The 25,910-nt window shown below is 39.2% G+C and overlaps 1 protein-coding gene across 1 annotated transcript in view; it reads left to right on the top strand.

Annotated features, from left to right (window-relative positions):
- Positions 1-25,910, top strand: part of si:ch211-51h4.2 (uncharacterized) — a 216,312-nt gene that overhangs the window by 106,603 nt on the left and 83,799 nt on the right. The window lies entirely within an intron of this gene.

Raw genomic sequence — 25,910 nt, 5'->3', positions numbered from 1 at the left:
CTCGGCAACGCGTCGGCGGAGTGATACAGGTTTAGTGTGAGAAGGCCGTGATGTTATCACGAATATCATCACGGCTAGACCACTTCTCAACCAATCAGATTGTGAGGTCGGAACTAACTGTTGTATAATCTGCAATAATCAAAACATCAGATCATGAAGTGAAAATATAAACACACAATGCTTTTTACAATATATGCGGTGACCTCATTTTTTCCACACGGTTCCATTAGTTTCAGTTCGCTGATCCCATTCTTTGCTCATTCCTGGCACAACTCCACCACCTGATGCTGTGCTACAGACCTGCAGCAGCTAATAATCTCCCTCTGAAGTGTCCTGTGATCACAGCGAGCTGCTCATTAAGCAGCGGAGCGGTCCTCCCACTCCCAGACATCCGAGCGGGAAGACAGGAATGTTCAACTTTGTCTCATCAGCCGGCTAAATCGAGCTCATCAATCACGCTCTGTGATGTATTAGCTCCAGTCAGAGCACCCATGCTTATCTATAATTTGGGCGGTTATCATTTATGAGCCGGGACTTTATGGAGCACGGCCGACCCCTCCCTCGCAACACCGTGAATCACGCCACCTGGATCCCCCCGACGCAGCCCCCTCTGTTAACTTATCTGTGACTGGCTCCCCCATTTAACAGCAGGTGACATATTTTTCTGACATCCGCAGCGCAACGCTGACCCATAAAACGACTGGCGCCAAATGAGGAGTTAAAGTAGCTGTAATTTAGTGCTGCTCTAGAGGCAACGGGATATTTGCTGGATTATGGTGATTTTAGAATGAATCGTTCCTGCCCACATTAGGCACACTGCCATACTTTGCTTTACGCTTGCTTAGAGCTGGTATACCAACATAAAGTAAATCTGTGAATCCTGTGAAAAAATTCTGTTGTAGTTAGTAGAAAAGTGAATTAAGTGAGTTACACTAAATATATACAGGGGTTGGAAAATGAAACTGAAACACCTGTCATCATTTTAGTGTGGGAGGTTTCATCATGGCTAAATTGGAGCAGCCTGGTGGCCAATCTTCATTAATTACACATAATTGCACCAGTAAGAGCAGTATAAGTGTGAAGGTTCAATTATCAGGGTAAGAGCACAGTTTTACTCAGAATATTGCAATGCACACAACATTATGGCATTATATGACATACCAGAGTTGAAAAGAGGACACATTGTTGGTGCACGTCTTGCTGAAGCATCTGTGACCAAGACAGCAAGTCTTTGTGATGCATCAAGAGCCACGGTATACAGGGTAATGTCAGCATACCACCAAGGAGGACCAACCACATCCAACAGGATTAACTGTGGACGCTGTAAGAGGAAGCTGTCTGAAAGAGATGTTCAGGTGCTAACCCGGATTGTATCCAAAAAAAACATAAAACCACGGCTGATCAAATCACGGCAGAATTCAATGTGCACCTCAACTCTCCTGTTTCCACCAGAACTGTCCGTCACCACAATAAATTATTGTGCTCTAAAAACAGGTGTTTCAGTTTCATTGTCCAACCCCTGTACATGAGGTAAGTGAGTTACAGTACAGTAATTTTTCACAAAAATTGTCAGTGCACCTTATAATCTGGTGCACCTTATGTATGAATTTTACCAGTCTGGTATTAAGGAGCAGTAAAGCCACTCAGTCAGTCAAGCACTGGGGCTGGAGCAGTATTAGCATTAGCCACTAACCTCAGCGCTAGCTCTTTTATTGTTCAGAGGTGAGTATATCAGACTGTAGCCTGCGTTTATAATATTAAATTTTTATTCATTTATAATATTAGCTACATGGGATGAACCACTAGCTGAAAGCACCCTGGCTTACCAGAACACTCAGGGTTCCTCAGTGTATTTACTAGCACTATGTGCTGCTAACCTTGTCTAGCCCTGCTGCTAATCTCGGTAAAATACTGGAAATTTAAGCTTACTATAAATAAACTGAAGCGCTTTACTCATCCAAATAAACAATATTTCTGGAGAGAAATATGTGTAGATTAATATTCAGTGCTCATTTTACTTTTTTTGAGTATTAAAGTTTTGTTTAGTGAATTAGAAGGAAAGCATGGCGACACCCTTGTTCCTTACTATTGTCGCTAATAATGCGTTTTATAATCCAGTGCGCCTTATAGTCTGTAAAATACACAAGTTAGGTAAGGCTAAGAATTCCTCAGTTTTATCTTAATCCTCTTTTTCTGTTCCTCATGTCCAAACACTGACACTTACTCAGCCCAGGATGACAGAGGTAGGATGTACAGGTCCAAATCTGTCACCGGTTCAGCAGATGTGATGGAACACTAGGACACTCAGTCCAAGTCTCCAACCTCCTGAAACAGCAGCAGAAATCTCCAAAATTGGTGCAGAAAAGTGCAGCCGGGGATAAAATTACAGAAAATACTCAAAACAACTGATAATATTTAATATTAAACTGATGAAGAAAATACATTATGTATTGCTTATAACTTTTCTAATGTAATATTAAGTCTAGGGGTCAGTGATATGAGTATTTTGCGATAACAGTATTCTTAATGATATGGAACATTTTCTTGTATAATGTTTGTCTTTTTTTTCCTACATTACTACAGGAATCATTTAGTATTTTAAAAGTGTTAAACAAACCAAAATACTTTGTGAAGCATTTCGATACTCTTACCTGAAGTGCTCTTAACTTGTGGTTTCTGAGGCTGGTAATTTGAAAGAGGTAACTCTTCCTTTCCTTGGGCAGTCCTGATGAGAGCCAGTTTCATCATAATGTTTTTGATGGTCTTTGCAACTGCACCTTAAGATACTTTCAAAGTTCTTGAAATGTTTCTTAAAGTATTTTACAGGTCTTTGCAAGAAAAAGAGGACAATAAATTCAAGTAATTAACTCTTTACGAGTTGAGCACAGCTGTTAACTGAAAGCCTGAATTCCGGGTGACTCTACCAGTTTAATACATTCTATGGAAACAAACAAATCTATAAATTTTATCTTTCATAAATAGTAACTTGACTTTTCCTGTTGATTGCCACGGCATCACATGCTTAAACAATGTTAAACGAGCATCACATGCTTAAACAATGTTAAACGCTCTACAGACTCGGGTTTCAGGATCGCCAACATGGCTTCATTTTCATTGAATGAATGGGAACGGCGACACGGCGTCTATCTTTTTTACAGTCTCTGGTTATAACTGATTATTAATGATTTTTAAGGCATTTACAACCTATTTAGTAACCATTAATAAACTAATAAAACTTGTAATTAACCATTTATATACCCTTTATTAAGGTAGTTTTAATTTAAAGTGGTACCAGATATTCAAAAAAAAAAAATTAGCCAATCATTAGCTCATCAGAATTTAAACATTAATAAATCGCTAGTATATACAAATATTTATCAACTGCAGTTCATGTTGCAAATGCAATCATTAGTATTCACAAATGTGATAGCAGCTTTTTAGTTTCTTAAAAAGTAAAAAATAACGGTTATTAATCATTAGATAATGGTATATTAATGAAAGTTATTATAAAGTGTTACCAAAATATATAAAACAATCAGCAGACTACTAAAATCACGTAACGCAAGTCATTAGTTGCAGCTCTAATGCTCACAGCATTGACCCTATATATCAAGTATTAGACATTTATAGATTTAAATCACATAATTAAGGGATAAATATTTGTTAATTACAGGATATGACTTTATGATATGATTTTTCACTGCTTTCTGGCCATTAATGTTGCATTTCAACATCCAGGTTCTGCACAGTGTCCACTAGGGGTGTGACGAGATCCCGCGAGATTAAAACGTGACGATATTTCTCGTCAAGCTTTAACCTGTCTCGCGGGGTAAAAATAGTTTAGTGTGGACTTTTTAAGCGGGATCTGGCAACACAGCAGGAGTGCAAGTCCGGGGGGGGAGGGGGTGGAGGACATACGTTCTGTCATTACTAGCCCACCGCGCTCCAAGCTGATTGGCTGTTTCTCCTGAGAGAAAATTTATTTGGGGCTTTCATTTGGCGCCCCCTGTAGTGCAGCGCCCCAATGCACTTCAAGCAAAGTCTTAATATGACTGGTAATGGTTCTGCATAGTTAAATTACAAAATGACTGATTGTGGTTTGCACTTATTGTTTGCACTGTATAAGACCTAGAAAAGTTTTATTTTAATTTTTTATTTTTATTCTTATTTCTATTTCTTATAGAATCAATGTGTGAGAGAAACCCGTCTGTTAAGTTTGAGTTATATGATTTTGTCAAATAAAACTCTAGTTTTTAAAGTCTTTAAAATGTTATTTTTAAATCTCGTCTCGTCTCATTCTCGTGAACCCAGTATCGTGTCTCATCTCGTCTCGTCTCGTGATATTAGTGTCTCGTCACACCCCTAGTGTCCACCTCTGCGTGACACTGACGCATTATCTGCGGTTAGCGCGCTGTATCCGAGCCCGGTGCTCCTCGCGGTTCTGTTCTGTACGGGTCAGCAGTAATGTGAAACAGTTTGTGGGAGCGTCTGCCAAGCTCACGACAGAATATGCAGATGACTTAAAAGGCAGGCTGGCAGTAATTAAGAAGGGAAATCGGGGAGGAGGCATGTCAGATGCTGTCTCCCTAATTACCGCCAGCGTGGGATTTATTGTTAAGATTGGATGATCCTCCTTTTAACTCCTGTGAGGGAATCATAATCTGAAATATAGATCCATTAAAAATGCATATGGCCCTTGTTTCAAATGTGACCATGATATATTTCATTTTGAAGACAATGTCTGGCCAGTTAACGGCAGTCGTTAAAATGATGTGCGGTTTTGCGATGGGGCCGCCGCGGTGTCGAGGACGGCATCCGCCTATATATTTTGCTTTATGGGAAAGTCTTAGGTGGGGTTTGATTGTCTTCTCTCTGCTTCGTTTTTTTTTTTTTTTTTTTCATTCGCTGGGTTACAGCTTGCCTGCTGAAATTGTGTTAAATATGCATAAGCCTTTTTTACAGTAGAAACATGCTGGGGGTGGTGGTGTCCTCTGGTTTTGAAGAGCAAGCTTACCTGGGGCCTCATGTACTAAAGGTGCGTATGCACAAAAACATTGCGTACGCCATATTTCACGCTCACGGTCAGGCGATGTATTGAAATTACAACTATTAAGATATCCTTTATTCACACATTGTAGTTAAGCATTATTGGGTAAAATAAAGTAAATTAATCAGACAATTTCATTTGGGCTTACAGAAATAATCGTTCAACGTGTTTACACTTAGCCTAGATTATATAAACATGAATAAAAGTTTGCGCTGGAGTTGTTGGAGATGCAGCGTTGGCATTATTGGAAAATATTGCTAATGGTTGAATTCATTGATCATTATGTTTTTTTGGATCATGATGATGACTGGCTTATAAACCGTTTTTGATTTCCAAGAGCAGAAGAGGATAAGAAAACTCATTTAGCAACTCATTTAAATGAAAGCATTTATTATCCATTCTAGAATAATACATTTAAAACATGGGTAATTATTAGTTATTACGCTACACGTCTTGCAACACTTTTCTTTATTGACTTGCATATTATACTCTAGCATAATATTATTTTTATTATTATTATTATTATTATTATTATAACATTATACTCTGCGTAATTGAGGGAGGAGTCATGGCAGGTATGATGTTTTCGTGCACTTGCGCTTGATTTCAAGTTAATTGTGATGTACTAAGAGAAAGTACTTGGTCTGAGCGTACAGAACATTTTAGTAGGAAGGTGTACGCAGTGTTAGTACATGAGGCCCCTGGTGCCCGTTCAGCTCTCAGCTTGTGCCAAATGAGTGGACATTGCTTTATTTTAAGTTATAAAATGTCTATATGCCTGTACATGACTTATTTTAATCCACTGAGCTCATAAATCACACATTTGGATATATGCAGTGACCACAACCCTCTGAAACAAGTGTTATGTTCAGTATATTGTATATTTGTTAAAGTAGCCACTCTTTCACTTTCACTGGTTTTGCACTCTCTTATCATTCTCCTGGCGTTCTGTCAGAGAGCCTCTTCTTCTGCTCTCCTAACAGACTTGAAGTAGTTCCACATATTCTGGACACTTGTTGGCTGAGAACTTCGCAGGAAGGTGGTAATTAAAATAAAAGTGTATATATATATATACACTGACCTGCCATTTAATTAACACCATCTGCTTGTTTCTACTCTTACTGCCCATCACTGACTCGTGTATAGGAGAATTTTGTGTTTTTTTTTTAAAACACAGTGGTGGACTGAGAAAAGTTCACTAACCTGAAATAACAAGCCAACAGCATCTTGTAGGGCAGCTTTCTGTCATATCCTGGTCTTGTCTCTGTGTTATTCCCACGTGACCTGTGCTCTTTTGTGTCTCTTGTCAGTAGATTTCCACCACGTGTTTCTCATTTGTAGCTCCGCCCCTTCCCCAGGTGTTTCCAATTCTAGTGTGTTTTATGTTAGTATATTAGCCCTCCTCTGCCACTTTGTCTCCGTCGGTCTTTGCACCTTCCCATGTCGTTTTGTCTCTCTCTGTGTTTAATAGCTTCGCTCAGTGTTTACCTTGTTTTCTTAGCCTTAGTCCCTTGTTTCACGTTTATCTTCTTGTATATATATTCCCTGTTTATTTTCTCATTGTTATCTCTAGTTGGTTTAGTTTATGTTCTTTAGTTTCTCTCGTTTGTTTTGGTTTTTGGTTATATGTTTATCTATTTTCCGTTATTTAGTTTATTCCCCAGTTCCTTGTATATATCTCCCTGTTTTATGTTTACGTGTTTATTTGTTGCCTGTCTCTTTGTTTATCTTTGTTATTTATTTATTAAATTATTAGTTTCGCCCTTACCTGCATTTGCGTCCGTCTCCTCGTCTCCCTGCCTGGGTAATTCCTGACACTTTCTGTGGGCTGTGTCCTGTAGGGTAGTTTTCTGTGGGCTGCATCCTGTAGGGCAGCTTTCTGTGGGCTGCATCCTGTAGGGTAGTTTTCTGTGGGCTGCTTACTGTGGGCAGCATCCTGAGGGCTGAGTCCTGTAGGACAACATTCTGTAGGGCTGCTTACTGTGGGCTGTGTCCTGTAGGGTAGTTTTCTGTGGGCTGCATCCTGTAGGGCAGCTTTCTGTGGACTGCGTCCTGTAGGGCAGCTTTCTGTGGGCTGTGTCCTCTAGGGAAGCTTTCTGTGGGCAACGTCCTGTGGAGCAACCTCCTATAGGGCAGCGTCCTGTGGGGCAGCCTCCTGTAGGTCATCATCCTGTAAGGCAGCCTCCTGTAGGTCATCATCCTGTAAGGCAGCCTCCTGTAGGGCAGCATCCTGTAGGGCTGCTTACTGTTTGCAGCTTCCTGTAGGGCTGCATCCTGTAGGGCAGCATCCTGTGTGGCAGCATCCTGTAGGGCAGCTTTCTGTAGGCAGCATCCTGTAGGGCAGCCTCCTGTAGGGCAGCGTCCTGTGTGGCAGCATCCTGTAGGGCAGCGTCCTGTGTGGCAGCATCCTGTAGGGCAGCTTTCTGTAGGCAGCATCCTGTAGGGCAGCCTCCTGTATGGCAGCGTCCTGTGTGGCAACATCCTGTAGGGCAGCGTCCTGTGTTGCAGCATCCTGTAGGGCAGCGTCCTGTGTGGCAGCATCCTGTAGGGCAGCTTTCTGTTGGCAGCAGCCTGTAGGAGAGCGTCCTGTAGGGCATTTTTTTTGTGGGGCAGCCTCCTGTAGGGCAGCTGACTGATTTGAAAAATGTTTTAAAAAATAGTTTGGGGGAGGCACTGGGTGATGTATGGGTTTAGAGAGGTGGGGCAGGAGGGAGAGCTGATTGGCTGAGCTGCAGCAGCAGCAGTGTGCCTCTGATAGCGGTGGGTGAGATGCAGATGATTGGACGTCAGAAGGGGGCTGTATTATTGATCGTGCACAGAGTACACAGAGACATCATTCTCACCTATAGCACAGCTGAACCTGAGAGGAGCTGCAGAGGCAGAAATTACTGCAATAAAAGTTTTTTTTTAAAGGTTAGGAAATGTTTCATTACTTCAAATAAAAACATTTCAGCTATTCATAGATAAAATATGATTAGGGGTTTAGTGCCTTTTTAAAAGAAAAAAAATGCTTCTATTATTCCACTAATTTCGAATGATTGAAGTTTTTTGTCATGGTATTGTTTCAGTATCAGTATTGAAATATTGAGGCAGGAATCGTCTTTTTTTTATTTTTTATTTTTATTAAAGGTATCGGGACAACAATGTACCAGACTATTGCTAACTCTTTTTTTTTTAAGAAACTGGAGTGGATAAGTAACACATGGTGTCTTTGTGTATAGTATATTTTAATGGTATATATATATATATATCATTAGCAGAATTGATAAAAGCTATTTTGCATTAATTGAGATTAATGCAGGGTTGAGGTGCAGGTGTTATAGTAACAGTCTCTGAGCTACAGATTAAATGATTAAATGTAGCTGTAGGACTATTTTGATTCAGTCACCCCTAAAGACATTAATGCGAGGGAGCGAGTGTGTACGTGTGCTGTGTGCGGAAGTGGATGCTTCGTTTTTTTTCAGGTCACTGGTTCTCAGTGTTGCCGGTGGTGTCAGGGGCACAGGAAACAAAGCTCAGATCTTTTTGGCAGTGCTCTGCCGGGTGACTGGGTGTCGCGCTCGGCGAGATTACGAGCTTTAATGCCCTCACTTCTCTAATGATTACATGACTAAGAAGCCTTAAAGGCTGTCAGACGCATGGAGCCGCGGTTATACGCTCTCGCATTGTCTTGCCCTTCACTTTACATTATACAGCTGATTCTAAGCTGCCTCTGAAACATGTGGAATATTTGTGTACTGAATGCTTAAGGCTGCCTGGATAAATAACCATAACCTGAGATAAAAATAAACGCCTAGTGTTATAAATGTAGAAAAATACAGGCTTAAAGCCTGGAAAGCCTATAAGCTTGGATGCTGCAGTAAACAGTGTGTCAGTGGTGACTGGCTTTAAGAGCCCCTCTCAAGTAAAAACATTATATGGCTTCATGGTACCACTTTAAAATAAGGCTACCTTTATAGAGGGTTATATTATGGTTAGTAATTAGGTTCTAAATGCTTTAAAATCATTTATAATCAGTTATAACACATACATAGACATACATAGTGTCAGCCTCAAATATATTGTGTTTGTGCATAAATAAATCAGACATGTTGTCTTGGATTTACCTTTGTGTGTTTACATTATTGATAAAATCGTTGTTGAATCTGAAAATAATCGTTTTTTAATCGAATCGTTTAGATTTGAAAGAATCGGGGAAAAAAAAGAATCGTGACCCCAAGAATCGATTCTGAATCAAATTGTGGGATTCCCAGAGATTCACAGCCCTAATATAAACTGGGCTACATGTGATTGAGCAAATTTTAGAATCATGGCGTCAATCAGTCACTGATCTCTCACCATGAGGCACACTACCCAAAATTAACAGTGCGTAATATTATTCTCTTTTAAATCACAACTTTTCCCTAATGTAAGTAGCTGATACATGCCGTGCTGCTTCTACATTTTTTTGTATTGTTTTGTATTTACAACATCAGGGATTTGGATGGTAGAGAAGTCCTTGACTGGGTTCTCTGAAGGACAGCTCAGCTTGAAGTCCTGAGGGGCAGTGATGATATAATTATATGCAATTATTGGGGTGTAAAAACAAGACTATATGCCATCTGTTGATCATTTGTGAAGATTGGTGTTGGCCCCAGTGTAGCCCTTAATAAGTGGTCACTTTATGAGCCCAAAACTACTGTAAAAAAAATAATAATAATAAAACAGCAGTGATACTGACGTCTCACCAGTAATATTCGGACAGCTGAGAGGTCAGAAAGTGAGCAGAGATGAATGGGCTGTTCTATATGTAACACCCTGCCTAACCACTTATGTATTAAAGGCAGGGCCCTGGGTCCCAATGATTATTGGTACAGACTAATGCATTTCAAATTTTGTATAAACAAAATAAGTAGACTTAGTATACTCTATTTTTTAGAAATCTCTCCGTTTCACACACTCAGCCTATTTTAATAGAGATTATTCAAAAAAGGAAAATAAAGAAATATAAATAAATAAATAACCAGTACTTACTGAAATGAACACTCTATTAACCAAAAAAATGAGTTTTAATGCTTAGCTACCTTTCTTTTACTCAGATTATTGTATGAATTTTGGAAAGTCAGGTATCACAGTTTTAAATTACAAATGAAATGATATTAGAATTATTGTGTTGCAGATTATTAACAATTTAGTTACCCAAAATATTATCCAAAAAATTGTAAATAACAGCTCTGAACAAATAAACAAAGAAATACCTAACTTGTGGGCCCACACACGCACACTCACACACACTCAGAAAAGTAATAGAAAAATAAAAGAAACAAAAAGTTGCAGGCCTGAGTCGTGGCTTGGGTACGTTGAGGCTCAAAACTTTAATAGCCGCTTCACTTACTTAAAGTAAACAAAAAAAAATATTTGTTTGTGCACACTCAGTACTCACGACCTCTCGAGAATGTTCTGGGTGTCTGGTGAAAGCAGGACGACGTAGAATCAGTGAAGTTGTAGTTTAGGCAGTCTAGTAGAAGTTTAGGGTGAGAGCGATGCTCATGGAATGGTGGAACAGCCAAGAAGTCATGAAACAGCTCCCTCGTCAGCTCTCAAGCTCTATGTAGCTCACTGGGCTCGTCAGAAACACTGTCCGTGTCCTGTATTCACATAATTAAGCTTAGCTAGGCAGGGTTTAACCATATTTCAAGCACAAAAGCAGCTACAGATCATATTCAGTGTTACTGAGTTAGCAAACACACACCATTTTGACTAGCTTACAAACAATAGAGTGTAAAGAGTTACTAATTGGACAAATCTTATATAAATGTGAACAAATCCCAATTTACCTCATAAAAGATGTCACAGAAAGTCACACAAGTGGTTTAAACTGGCCGTTAGCCACATTTTGGACTTATATTGAGCACAAACAGCTCCTGTGCTGCATGGCTGACTCTGCTTAGTTCTCTCTCCTTCTCTCTCTCTCCTGCTGCCCCCCTGCTGCTCACAACGCAGCTGCTAGCTCCACCCACTTCTCAAGAGTTCTGACTGACAGGAAAAATAACCAATTATCTTGCTCCAAAAATATATATATATTTTAACAGAAGTTTTTTAACATGAGTAAACACAATTATTTATTAACTACCGTGAGTGAGCACAAAAACTTTTATACAAATAAAAATGAACTTGTTTTTAGGATTTTCTTAATTTACATAACTTGAAAATTAAACAGGGCTACATATATATATACAGTGTTTATAAACACTCACTGGCCATTTTATTAGGTACACCTTGCTAGTACGGGGTTGGACCCTCTTTTGCCTTCAAAACTGTCTTAATCCTTCGTGGCACAGATTCAACAAGGTACTGGAAACATTCCTCAAAAATATGGTCCATATTAACATGAGAGCATCACGCAGTTACTGCAGATTTATCAGCTGCACATCCATGATGCGAATCTCCCGTTCCACCACATCCCAAAGCTGCTCTATTGTACTAAGTACAGAACTTTTTCTATTTTACACAGCCAATTACCCAACCTCATTAAGACTCCCCCTATCACTAGTGATGCCCCAACACACCAGGAGGGTGAAGACTAACACAGGCTTCCACTGATACATGTGAAGTCAGCCTCCGCTTCTTTTCGAGCTGCTCCTGATGCTTCAGCATTGCCGAGCAGCATCACAGTGCTAACGCTCGGAGGGAAGCGCAGCAACTCGGTTCAGATACATCAGCTCACAGACGCCCTGTGCTGTGGACATCACCCTAGGAGTGATGTGGGGAGAGAGCACCATCTACTGTACCCACCCGGAGGGAGCAGGGCTAATTGTGCTCCCTCTGAGCGCCGGCAGCTTGATAGTAAAGCTGCATGAGTGGGGGTTCAAACCTGCGACCTCCTGCTCATAGTGGCAGCGCTTTAGACCACTGGACCACTCTGCGCCCGACATTGTATCTTTTTAACTTTAAGCTTGTCCTTTGTAAACTGTATTCAATTACCAGATAAAAAAATGTGTTTTTGAAAAAGAAGGAGAAGAAAATGGGAATATGGAAAGTATCCATCCATATTTAATTCATAATTCATTATAAATAAGACTTAATCTAACTTCTGAACCAGGCTTGGTAAGGAGAGTGAAATAGTTTCCAGATTAATCACATATATTAATGTTGAAATCAATCAACCACAATATATCTCTCACCTCTGGGTATAGCAGAGGTCTACAGGGCTCTTATCTCAGTATATCAGTTCATGGGCAGACGCAAACAAACCAAGTCTCCCTGAAGTTGTGGGAGTCTCCCGTATTTCAGTAGTGGCTCCCTGATGCCCGTGAGTCACATATAATCTCCCAGAATTCAGAACGAGTGCCCCAAACGCGCACACAGGCCACAGACTTTTTTTCTCTAATCGCGTGTGGGAAGGAGAGAGAGAAAACAGAGAGGGTTCTGATTGGCCTGTTCTCTGCAAAGAGTCTGTGAGACAGCCAATCAGTTTTTAGTGTGGGCGAGCAGTGTTTTTCCCCCCTCCCGGACGGGATTTGTTCAGTGAGTGAGAGAAAGCAGACCATGGCGGAGGCAATATTAATAATTATTGTAATATGATATGAAATGTTTTTGATGTCGTGCAATTTTTTGTGATATTGTTACTGTCAATTTTTGTCAAATAAAGGCTTCCCCCCCCCCCCCCCCAAAAAAAAAGGAAAGCAGGGCAGGGCCTTCCAAAAAGAAAAAGATAAACTAATTTCACCTCTGAATACTCTAAATTTAATAATAATAAAAAAAAATAATTAATATAAAAGTAAAGTTTCGGTATCCTTTGGTGTGTGTGCAAGTTTTTTTTTTTTTTTTTTTTTGGCGGGGGGGTGGTGGTAGGGTAACCTCCCTGAAATCAACTTTTGCAACTTGGGATGTCTGCAGACGGATAAAATCACACTGTAGGATAGTTGTATTTAGTCAGTATGTATTGATTCAGATCTTTATTAGCGGCAGTGTGCATTAACCTTATTTATTCACCAGAGGTTCACCACTCGTGCTGCTGTTCCAGGATCAGTATTCCACTGTCTGCACTGCCAAGGCAATGTAGAATCAATGTCTTCCTGTATTACTGTATATCCAGGAATAGAGTATTCATGCTGAAAGTACTGAACTCTAGGGTGCTGTCAAAACTTTGACAGGTCTGAACACAGTTTGTGGTATATTTTAGGTGTGATGTTTTGGGGCTGCTGGCCCTATTCTCTTTCCGTATTCTACGATTCTCTTTCATTGTTTCCCTTCCATAATAAACCTTCAGAGACTGAATCCACAGGCCTTTTGTGAGTTTCTTTCAGGAAGAAAAATCTGAATCTGAAGGAGCAAGCCGAATTTACATTTTAGAAAGACGAAAATAGTGCGAACCCCAGTCAGTTACACAGCACAGCTTTTTCTGTTGTTATTTGGAAAGAGTTTCTTATAGTTTATCAGTTTATCTTCAATGCATGGCCCATTTTTGAGGTTTTAAAAACTCCCATTTATAATAATAAATCATGCTCAGTATTTGCTCATAAAGTAGACATCATTTAGTAATTATATTTTAAATTATTAAATGTTGTTTGGACTTTTCATTCAGTTTTTTTTTTAAGGCTGGTAATTGGATGAACCTATCCTGTGCAACAGAGGAAACCCTCCTTCTTCTTTTCCAGGGGCAGTCCTGATAGGGGCCAGTTTCATCATAACGTTTTTGATGGTCTTTGTCGCACCACTTGAGCATGCCTTCAAACTTCTTGACGTTTTCAGGTTGACTGACCTACATTTCTTAAAGTATTTTTTTTCTTTACTCAGTTGAGAAGTTCATGCTTCTTATGATCTGGATTAGAACATTAATTAAATAGAGCTTTTATTCACTGTATACCTGTAACTCTACCTTTTCACTACTTTACACAACTGATGCTCTCATTAAAAGATACATTAAGAGACAAGAAATTCAAGTAACATATAGTAGCACTTAGCGTGGTTAGCGGGTTATGCTAATCCTGCTCCAGCAGTGCTATATGGGGTAGCAGGCTACAGGCCAATAATACTCACCTCTGAATGTCAATAGAGCTAGCATTTAGCACAGTTAGCGGCTAATTCTAATACTGCTCCAGTCTCGGTGCTGGAGAAACTTTACTGAATCTCCTGTATAGTGCTGTACTTTAGCAGAGTGGCTTTACTGCTCCTTTATACCTAACTGGTAGAATTCATACATAAGGTGCACTGACGATTTTTGCGAAAATTAAAGGATTTTAAGTGCACCTATATATGCCATATACCACACTCTAAAAAACAGAGGTACGATATGAGTACTTTTTTGTACTCAAAGGTACACTCTTCATAATTGTACCCTCCAAGGTACAATATTGGTCTTTACAGGGTCAGATTTGTTCCCTCTGAAGTACAAAGTAAATTTTAACAGCAATAAGTACAAATTTGTACCATTTGACTAGACAAAAGGTACATTCAGTGTTCTGCATCACTGTACTAATAAACAATATATATTTTAATTGCACATTTTTTATTTGAAAGCCAGTCAATTTTGCATCATCAAGTTTTTGAGCCATATTTAGTTGATGATAATGTTTATAATCTTTATAATCTTAACTGGCACAAAAACCATGGGTACAAAAAAGGACTTTTACTGAAAGGTACTTTTTTGTACCTCAATATAAGGTACAGCCCCAGCGACAAGCTTTGTACTCTTTTAAGTACAAATCTGTACTTACTTTTCTTAGAGTGCATATAATGCGAAAAATATGGTAAACGACTCTTCATAACTGAAATCCAGAATTCCAGGTGACTCTACCTCATAAAGCTGACTGAGAAAAAACAGCCAAGATGTGTAAAACTGTCTAATCTAAAGAATCTAAAATATAAACCATTTTCTGGTGTCTTGATCGGAGGACAGGTAGCTAGAACTCCAGTACTGTGAGTGTATGGAGCAGCTATGGGATAAAACAGCATTAGGTCAAAAGTTTGGACACCCCAGCCCCCGAGCCAGTTCACCAGTATAGTGAGAGTATGGAGGAGCTATTGGATAAAGCAGCTATTGGTCAAAAGTTTGGACACCCCCGAACGGCCAGGGCAACCTAGCGTGCATAGCTGATTGATGTAAACACCATTTAATCTCATTTATGCATATACATCACCTAGTAACCAACTAGCAACACCATAGCAACCACCCCATATACCATAGCAACACCTTAGCAACCACATAGCAACACCTTAGCAACCACCTAGCAACCAACTAGCAACACCCCAGCAACCACCCTAGATACCATAGCAACACCATAGCAACCACCTAGCAACACCTTAGCAACCACCGGGCAGCCACCTAGCAACACCTTAGCAACCACCCAGGATACCATAGCAACACCTTAGCAACCACCTAGCAACACCTTAGCAACCACCCCAGATACCATAGCAACACTTTAGCAACTGCCTAGCAATACCTTAACAACCACCTCAGAGACCATGGCAACACCTTAGCAACCACCTAGCAACACCTTAGCACCCACCCAGATACCATAGCAACACCTTAGCATCCACCTAGCAACACCTTAGCAACCACCTAGCAACCCCTTAGCAACCACCCCGGATACCATAGCAACACCTTAGCAACCACCTAGCAACACCCTCGCAACCACCTAGCAACACCTTAGCAACCACCCTGGATACCATAGCAACACCTTAGCATCCACCTAGCAACACCTTAGCAACCACCTAGCAACCCCTTAGCAACCACCCAGATACCAGAGCAACACCTTAGCATCCACCTAGCAACACCTTAGCACCCACCCAGATACCATAGCAACACCTTAGCATCCACCTAGCAACACCTTAGCAACCACCTAGCAACCCCTTAGCAACCACCCTGGATACCATAGCAACACCTTAGCAACCACCTAGCAACACCTTAGCAACCACCCCAGATACCATAGCAACACCTTAGCAACATAGCAGATATCAGCCAGCACTTCAATCACACTCGCAGTGTCTGTAGGAACTGCAATCTAGTTCCATATGTTTTTCTTCATCGTTTGGATGACTTCATTATTAATGTACAATGCAGAAAATTTTTAAATAATGAAAAATCACTGATTTGAAGGTGTGTCTAAACTTTTGACTGGCACAGCAGTGTTGATAGAGCTTTTACTAATACTGTCACAGTAAAATAGTAATGTTTCTGATTAATATGGAAACTTTCAAACAAATTAATGATGGGACCACGTTTGGGCCTACTGTATTAGATTCTCTCTCTCTCTCTCTCTCTCTCTCTCTATCCCTCTTTCTCTCTCCCTCTTTCACACACACATACACACGTTGTCTGCCTTTCATCTGTAATTAGTGGATTCCATCCATGTTTTGTGTAAAACTGACCAATAGACACTTAGGAAATCATTAAGGACACGCCCATCCTGCCAGAAACCTGTCAGTCTTCATCAGAGTGAGGTGTGTATAATAGTTTACAGCTGCTGGAGTTTCTGCGGTGCTAAAAGTAAAGCCTAAAAGGTTTTGATTCATAAGATATAAGTAAGTAAGTCAATATGAAAATAAAGAATACACAGATTATGTAAATAAAGGAGGAAGTAAAGTGAACAGTTCCAGTGCTAGACTGACGCTTGTGTAGGGACTAGACAGTAATGCAATAGAAAAATGTATTGCAATATAATGTGTTTAAATTAAAATATGATACATATTTATGATATTTAAATACGCGTACGTGTTGTTCTGAGGGTCTTTGTTGTTCATATTGAAAATATATGATATCGACTGAAAGTAAGATACATTTTATGTTATACATTTTGACCATATTGCCCAGCTCAACTCTACTTATAGCTGGAAAAAGTTTGGAAAAAGATTCTGAGTGTTAATAAAGGTCTAGATGCTAAAGTACTAATGCACTTTATAATAGAAATGCATGGGTTTAGTTCTGTAGCTCGAACTCCAGTAATGCTTAAATGCAAGATATATTTATCTAGGCTTTTCTTTTTTAATAAAGCAGCCAGAGAGTGTATATTTAGAGCACTTTTTTGTATTTAATCTCTACAGTTCCTCATTTTTCATCATCTGTTTCTGTCTCCTGCACTGGAGTGTGCTGTGTCAAATTACTTTATGTGCTGTCAACCTTTAATACATGTAGTGTAATAAGTAAGCCGGATCCCCAAAACCTGCCGCAGCTGTAAAAACTGCAGAAATGTCACTGTGCTGCTGACACTGAGCTTATGAACAATTACCAGACGCTGGTGTTGGCTGACCATGAATAATGCACTGTGTCTGAGTTCTGACCTCTTTGTGAATTTGGCCGTAAATTGAATCTTTACAGGGGCCTGGGAAAAAAGCAGGGCTGAAAATAGGCTGACATATCGGGGCTATCGCTAGGCCTGCCTCCGTCCTGGCCTTTCAGACGCAGCGTCCTGCTGAGGCGCCGTGTCCGAATGATGAGAGCCTTCATGACTTTCATTTCTGATGGATTGTCCTGCTTTGGTACAGAACACGGCTATTAATTAGATTTTGGGCCCATTCTCTTTTGATTTGCTGAAATCGCTCAGGCTAATGGGCCGCTTGCGTCACTCTTGTCAGGAAATGGATCCCCTCGTGAGTGTGTTTGTTGCCGTTGTTGTTTTCCTCATAATGACATTATCAAAGGCTAATTGTCAGGCGGCGAATTCAGTATTAATTTCGTCATGTGTAATTTGGCTATTTACAGCATTCGTCTTGTTAATGAATAATATAAAATAAATAATAAACACTATTTTTCAAAAAATGCAGGAGAAAACCTTAAATTAAGGCCAATTAAACCCATTGAGCTTCTATGGCAAGACATTAAAATCACTGTCCACAGTTGCTCTCCATCCAACCTGGCTGAGTTTGAGCAATTTTATAAAGAAGAATGAGCAAAAATCTCAGTCTCTAGATTAGGGTTGTGCCATTGTACGCATCATACACAATAATTTTCATTTACCATTTATATATCTTATATTTATATACCTCTATATATCTACTAGAGACAGATTATATCTGTGCAGTATCATTTATTTTACTTTAATCCTGAATAAATGGAGATGTTTGAAGTGCATTATTAGTATTATGGCATTCTGGATCATTGACTTCTGTTACAAATCTGATAAAAAAAAAGAGACACAGCCTTAGTTATAAAGAGTGCTGGGTAAAGTTAACCCCTAAACTTCACAGGATGTCAGACTCTTAGCGAGGCGAGAAATTTAATAATTTCTCCTGTGGCCTTGCATTCTGTCGAGTTGTGCTACCTTGTAAAACCGTGCTTTCCTAGTGTATATTTAAAGTCTCTGTAAAAAATGCAGAATCCACCGGAGATCCGATTAAAACCTACAGTAACTTAAACAAGATAGCTAACGCCAACTAGCTCTGTAAACAAAAGCTGTGAACAGAGTAAACAGAGCTGTAAGCTCCTCCTTCACTGTTTTGTTACATTACAAATTGTATCCTTATCGCAAAAATATACCATAAAACATCATGATATTATTTTAGGGCCATATCGCCCACCTCAACTCTAGATGCACAAAGCTGGTAGAGACAAAACCCAAAAGACTTCCAGTTAAATGTGGCTCTACTAAGTATTGATATAGGGAGGGCTGAATACTTTTGCATGTCACTTTTCAGAGTTTTATTTAATAAAAAAATCAAAACACCATGTACCATTTTCAGTCCACTTCACAAGGGGTATGAATACTTTTGCAAGCCTATGTATTGCTTGTATGTATGTAAGTACCGTACTTTTTGCACTATATGGCACATTTTATACAACTCTAGTAAGGAAAAGGGGTGTCACCACGTTTTCCCTGTAATTCATGAAGTCTGTAAACCTGTAAAGCTAAGCTAAGCTAAGTAAACGAAACTGACATCATACCAGTCAAACGAGTGATGGATGTTAATCTACACAGATTTCTCTCCTGAAAACTGTTCTGTTCTCTCCTGAAAACACTTCTGTTTATTTACTGTAAGCTTATATTTCCAGATTTTGAAAAAATGCTAGAGCTTTAGCATTAATGGCTAACTGCTAGCGCTAATGCTAATGCTGCTCCAGCAGTGCTAGCCATGGTTAGCAGAAGACTACAGGTCGATAATACTCACCTCTGAACAGCAAAAGAGCTAGTGCTTAGTGCAGTTAGCGGCTAATGCTAATAGTGCTGGAGAACTAAACTGAAACTCCTGTTTAATGCTGTACTTTAGCGGAGCATTGTTGATTTTGGGGGAAATGATAGGACTTTAAGTGCGCCTTATAGTGCAAAAAATACAGTATGTAAGTATGAATGTATGTACACTTGATTAATTAAAAAGAAAACTAAGCTTTTCTGTGAGAAAAGCTTATAGAAGATAGAAAACCTTGAATTAAGGCCCCTGACTCTGGCTGTAGCACCAAATTTCACTATCCGTCATACTCACACAGGTTAAATTTCCTTGGCCGAGGCAATAATGCAGATAAACATTAAATAATAAAGATGTTTAGGGGTATATTGGAGTGAATTATACGGCTGTGTCGAGGTATATCTGGAACATGGAGCCTGCAGTGGGACTGCAGTGGGCACTTTGATAAATTGTGGTGCGACGAAAAAGCAGTGTTAGCAAAAGCGAAAGCTTTTTTATATGTGGCATACAGTTCATGCTACTGGCTCTACATAAATATGTGAAAACCTCGCTACTGTATTCAGACCTCAGCAGCAGCAGCAGCATTGTTAAAGCTGAAGAGGTGGGTGATGTAATTATTACTGGAGTTTCTAAGTGATCTTAGTCCTGTTAAACCTTTTTTTCCTACACAGTAAATGAATAGTAAAGTGATCTATCAGACTATGAAGGAACACATAAGGAATCATGTAGTAACTTAAAAAAGTGTTAAACAAACCAAAATACTCTGTGAAGAAGTATTTTCTCCAGTTTCTAATGTGCAACAGGGGAACTCTTGCTCTTCCTTTTCATGGAGCGATCCTGATGAGGGCCAGTTTCATCATAATGTTTGTGATAGCCCTTTGTAAGTTGGGTGGGGGGAGGGGGTATTTTTTTTTTTGTATATTATTTTATTTTTGTACCTGTGTGTACACTATTTTGTTTTAATATTTTAGAATCCGTTAGATTATATTTCCGTTAGCATTTTAAGCTTAGTTTAGTTAGTTATTTTCCTATTTCATATCTATTTTTCAGTTTTTATTAAATGCTGTTATTAATCCACCTCCGGAGCTTTAAACGCTCGGATGAGCTCGCGTTCAGGCTCGCATTTATGCTCGGGTTCAGGCAGACAATCTAAACTCTAGTGTGCAGAACTATATTATTATTGTTATTAATTTTCCATTTTTTTAAATAGCAGGATACTGTGATTTTTATTTCTCTGCCCGGGCCCGACCCGGCGGGAGGAAAGGAATGTAAAATCTCGGGTGGAGTCCAGGCTCCAGGAAATAGTCTGTGATGTTGTCATCTAAATTTTTAATACTATTTTTATATATAAAGCTATGGCCTGATAAATCACCATATACCTAAGTAACAAAGTATTATTTTAAACGAAAAAAAAAACGAAAACGAAATAACGAAAACTGAAAGTGAAAGTTCTCCTTAACTGAAACTAATAAAAACAGTAATTAAAAGAAAAAAATAAAACAAACTGAAATTACAGATTGAATACCCTCATTTTCGTGTTTGTTAATTTATTTATAAGTGCTGTTTCCACTACAGCAGTTTAACAGCGGGTGGTGTTGTGCCGTTTCTGCTCGTAAGGGGAGCTGGATTCTGCGGGGTCAGATGTCGGCAACGCGCTGCAGCGCACAGAGCGCCTCACGGTCCGCGGAATTACTTATATTTACAGTGCTCGAGCTAGCCGCGAAATAACGACAGTAAACTGGGGTTTGGCATGTCACGTGGTTAATATACTGTCACTATTTTACAATACCGTCACCATATACCGAAATACCGTCATACCGCCCAACCCTAGATGGCAGTGTGTAAATCGAGTAACCACTCCCATCACAGTCATTTTGATTTTAGTCATATGCATTTTACGGAAATCCTGTAGTAACATGAACATTTATTCACAGTAAATATGGATTACAAAGAAAAGGGCTTTATGATTAAACATATTTTTATAATTATTGCGATATGAGATTTCCCAGTAAATAAGTAGTAAAAGCTGCGATAAACCCTTGAATATAAACAATTATTCACATGCTGCAACAGAGGGAACATTTTGCAGGCTGTGTTCGTGTTAAATAACCAGGCTGGAGGAGGTAGAGTGAGGTAGAGGCCAGTGGCTATGTTTGTTAGCATCAAGATGCTAACAGTGTATGAACCCTGGCTGGGTCGCGCTGGGATTTCCCACCACTTTCCTCAGACCTGGTCAGGTCAGGCTCAAGAAAATGGTCTGTTGTTTAATGCTATTTTTATTTAATATAAAGCTATGGGGTGATAATCACAATATAGCAAAGTAACAAATCAAACGGTATAAATTAGTATGTTATAATCATGCAGCTCTGGCTTGACTTGCAGTGCATAGCCTTATTGCTGATTTTTTTTTTTTGTGTGTGTGTTTATGAATACAGGCTATATGCTAAATATTAAAATGTTTGTTTTTTAAGAAAGTGTTTTATATCTTTTAACCTTGTTAACCCTTGTGTGGTGTTCATATTTTTGTTACTCGTTTACTTTGTTACTTGTATTTATTTCAGCAAAATTAAGCAATTTTACATTAAAATGCTTTACACATGCTTGCTTCACCTAAATTGCAAGCAATATAAACAGCTTACATGGTTAATATTTGCCCTTTACCTTTCTTATGTTACATTTCTTTCAAAAAGTGCTACTCTTTTTTTATTAGTTTTTTAATAAAATGTAAAAGAAAATGAATTAAACTCAAGATATGAGTAGAAATTTTGTTTAGTTTCAAATTTACATATGAAGCAATGTTTATTAGCCCTTGGCCAAACATACTGTATGTAATATAAATGTGAAGGGGGGGAGGGGGGGTGTACAGTGTGTGTTTATTGAAAATGTGTTTTGATATATGTTTTTCACAAAAAATGAGCCAATGCCAATGAGTTTGAGTTAGAAAAAATATATTTTTAGTATCATTTGATGAAAAATTAAAATGGGTCCCACAGACCCGAACACCACACAAGGGTTAATTTTATTAGCGTAGAGGAAATTATTGTAAATAATGTTATTGTTGTCTGTCTTTTTTGGTTTAATGATTGTGCAGTGCATAGCAGTACTGCTTTGTTTTTTGTGTTTTTGCACTTAGGCTATAAGTTTAATATAAAAAATGTGTTTGTTTAGATAATGTTTTATACTCTTAAACCATGTTAAATTTTGTTAGATAAGGAAAGTTATTCACGCATCATTCTTGTAGCCTAATTTACAGATGTTTAGGCTGTGGATCATTGTTTACATTGTTAATGTTTTAATCTTTCAGAGATCTGTTCTTAATAAATATTTTACTTATTATTCTGTTTATGTTATATGTGTTGCAATGTTAATTAACATCATTCTGAACAAATTCTGCTCATTCAAACAGCTGAAAATGGTTTTAAAAAGCTCAGTTTTAATGCTCTACTTACTAAAAACATGTGGGGTTTAAATCAGGCTCGGGCTCAAAATGACAGTGTATGGGGCGGGTCGTGTGAGCTGGGTGTGAGCGAGACTGGCAGCTTCATTTAATAGTGTGTGAATAGAGCTTTGAACTGTATTAAATGAGTGTAATATATACAGTAATATTAAACTCAGCTTACAATATAATTAGCTTGGCACCAAAATGCCATTATCCTTAATGTCATGCAAAAAAAAAAAAAAATGTATATCCAAAAGACAACTTTATAGACCCTCTTAACTTAACCAGTTGAAGAACGTAGTATTTTTTTGTGCAATTATTAATCTAGTCATAATGTAATTATTGCGTTTTTTTGACTATATAAGTGAGGTGAAGTCATGTAAATGATGTACTCGAATTGCACTAATCAGATTAAGGGCCCTAGCGTACACCCCGCTTAAGGCGTGGCACGTTGCCTTCATACACCCCGTCAACAGTCTATTTTTACGCCTTGCGCAATTGAGGGTCCTCCTACAGTGTAAATAACCGATTGCTTGATTAATATTTAGTGTTGCAAACCCAGTTTTTACATAAACAATAAACAGAATAAAGAATAAAATAACTTTACTCTTATATAAGCTGCTGGTTTATCTTCACAGTCAGTTTCCTATGCGCTCTTAAAATAGCAATGAACAGAAGTCAGCGCGCAGCAGTGTCTTAAAGGGGATGGATACTGACACACTGATTTGTTTATTTCACGTTACGCCCAAAACACACCCATGAATAATTAAGAGAATTAAAACATGCCCTTTGCGCCGTTGGAGCTGCGCAAGGCATATTTTTGGCGCCCTCACGATACCAAAGACACAGGACACGCCCCTAAATCCAACTGTGCAAGGCGCAATCAAAGCTCCACTAGGTAGGATTGAGATTTTGTGCTCGTGGGCTCCCCCTACAGTTGCAGAGTGTAATAAATGTTTCAGGCGGATTAGTTTCTCTTTCTGGTTTTCTGGCTTTCACAGACATATTCTGTCTCTTTCCAGCTTCTGCCAGAGTGTCTGTATGTTAGTTTGTAAAGAATGAACCAGAAGTCCTTGTAGAGCTGTTAGAACTAAAGGTCGGAAAGCAGGTCGCAGTTCTCGCGAGCGTTGGTCACGGACGCCTTGGAAATCTTACTCAAAGGAGCTCCGGCACAGAGACGAGAGCACTGCTATTCCTCCTATTACACCTCAATGCAGCGCTGCAGTGAGTTTCAAGCTGTAATTTTACTTCTTTAACAAGATCAAAAATCAAGGAAATCCTACCTAGTGCTGCTTTAACTAGTGCGCTGTAGATCATTTAAATGGGGCCTAAAGTCTCAAAAGATCCCAAAAATACATTTTATAATCCAATCCAGAGAGCTGAATTGTATTTCACAGCACATGTATACACTTACTCTGATTTCTTTCAGTTAGGATCTTAATACTCATATCATTTTTTTTTATTATTTTATAATATTTATTATGTGTTTTTACACATTACATTTTTTTAGTGCTAGTGTACAGTATACAGAGTGTTTTGTATGCGAGGTGGAGGTGTGTGTGTGTGTGTGTGTATTTTTTTAGCCTGAGCTTAGTAATATACTGGCGAGCGAGTGCAGATCATTGTGTTATGCTTTCGTCTTATCTGCCATCGATTTTTATTCTATTTTTTTTCTCCAGCCTCTGAAGCTGGCATAGCAGCTGTGGGTCATCCCCTGATACAAGCTGCCTACTCCAAACAGATCAATGTCTGGAGACCAGGCTCTCCGCTGGGCTCTCAGCAGCCTGCCTCCCTCAGGACCCCTCATCTGCACTCGCCAATCCACGCCTTTGGTGGAGTTTTATTAATAAAATATGAAGGAAGGAGGTATGCAGCGATGAAACCGTTCACTCGGGTGGGATGTTGTGTATACATATGTATAAAGGCCTGCTGCATAAAGGAGCGGCTTCATGAAAAGAAACGGGAACTGTGCCCTGCAAAATGTGCAACAGGGTATTAAAGTCCTGCTCATGAACTGTACTAAAGCGAGCGTGTTGCGCAGTAATATTACACCCAGTAATTCTCAGTTTTCTCTGCTGAGAAGCACAGAAGTGCTGCACCATTAAAATAGCCATCCACCAAAGTCAGAGCGCACCTGGCTCTTAAAGGGAATGACAAGTGACACAATGATTGGTCGATGTCATGTTACACCCCCCAAATAAAAAACACCCATAAAAAATAGAGAGAATTATCACATGCCTTTTGGGCATTTCGAGCTGAGCAAGGTGTACTTTTCCTGCTGTTATGATAGCAAAGACACACTGACACGTCCTAAATCAGGGTATTAAAGTCCTGCTCATGAACTGTACTAAAGCGAGTGTGTTGTGCAGTAATATTAAACCCAGTAGCACACAGGCTACTAAATAAAATAGCATTGCTGTTCCCGTAATGAACTGCATGCTCACATTCACAGCATGAACCAGAAGCTCAGTTTTCTCTGCAGAGAAGCACAGAAGTGCTGCACCATTAAAATAGCCATCCACCAAAATCAGAGCGCACCTGGCTCTTAAAGGGAATGGCAAGTGACACACCGATTGGTTTATTTCATGTTACGAATTATTACATCTTTTGGGCATTTCGAGCTTTGCAAGGTGTACTTTTCCTGCTGTTTTGATAGCAAAGACACACTGACACGTCCTAAATCAGGGTATTAAAGTCCTGCTCATGAACTGTACTAAAGCAAGTGTGTTGCGCAGTAATATTAAACCCAGTCTGCACCACGGTCTAAGGCACTGTTACAAATACAGTAGAGTGGAATAAGCAAAATATATCTATCATTGCTGTGTTGCAAAAACCTCATATCTCCTAAATGGCTTTCCAAGTCTTCTCACTCAATAATTTGGTCATAATTGCATAATTTCTGCAGCTACCATATTATCGAAGTGGTCATGTAAAAAGGTGAGAACAGTGAAAGGTAAAGAATAAAGAGAGTAATTGGCTTGTAAAGATTAAAACATTAAGATCCCATTAAGTTCCCAAGAGTTTTTGCAATGTTTCTTTCAAAGAAAATCCTAATAAAATATACCGTAATGTTGTCACTATAAGACACAATTAAAATCCTTTAATTTTTCCAGGAGCAGTAAAGACACTCTGCTAAAGTACAGCGTTATACAGGAGTTTCAGTGAAGTTGTACAGCAGTATTAGCATTAGCTGCTATCCATGCTAAGTGCTAGCTCCTTCGTTGTTCAGTAGTGAGTATTATTGGCCTGTAGTCTGCTGCTAAGCCAGGCTAGCACTGCCGGAGCAGTATTAACATTAGCTGCTGAATTAGACCATTACACCAT

The sequence above is a fragment of the Astyanax mexicanus genome, chromosome 16 (assembly GCF_023375975.1).
Source record: "Astyanax mexicanus isolate ESR-SI-001 chromosome 16, AstMex3_surface, whole genome shotgun sequence".
Lineage (NCBI taxonomy): Eukaryota > Metazoa > Chordata > Actinopteri > Characiformes > Acestrorhamphidae > Astyanax > Astyanax mexicanus.
Note: the sequence above shows the minus strand (reverse complement) of the source record. Positions and strands in the feature narration are given on the sequence as shown.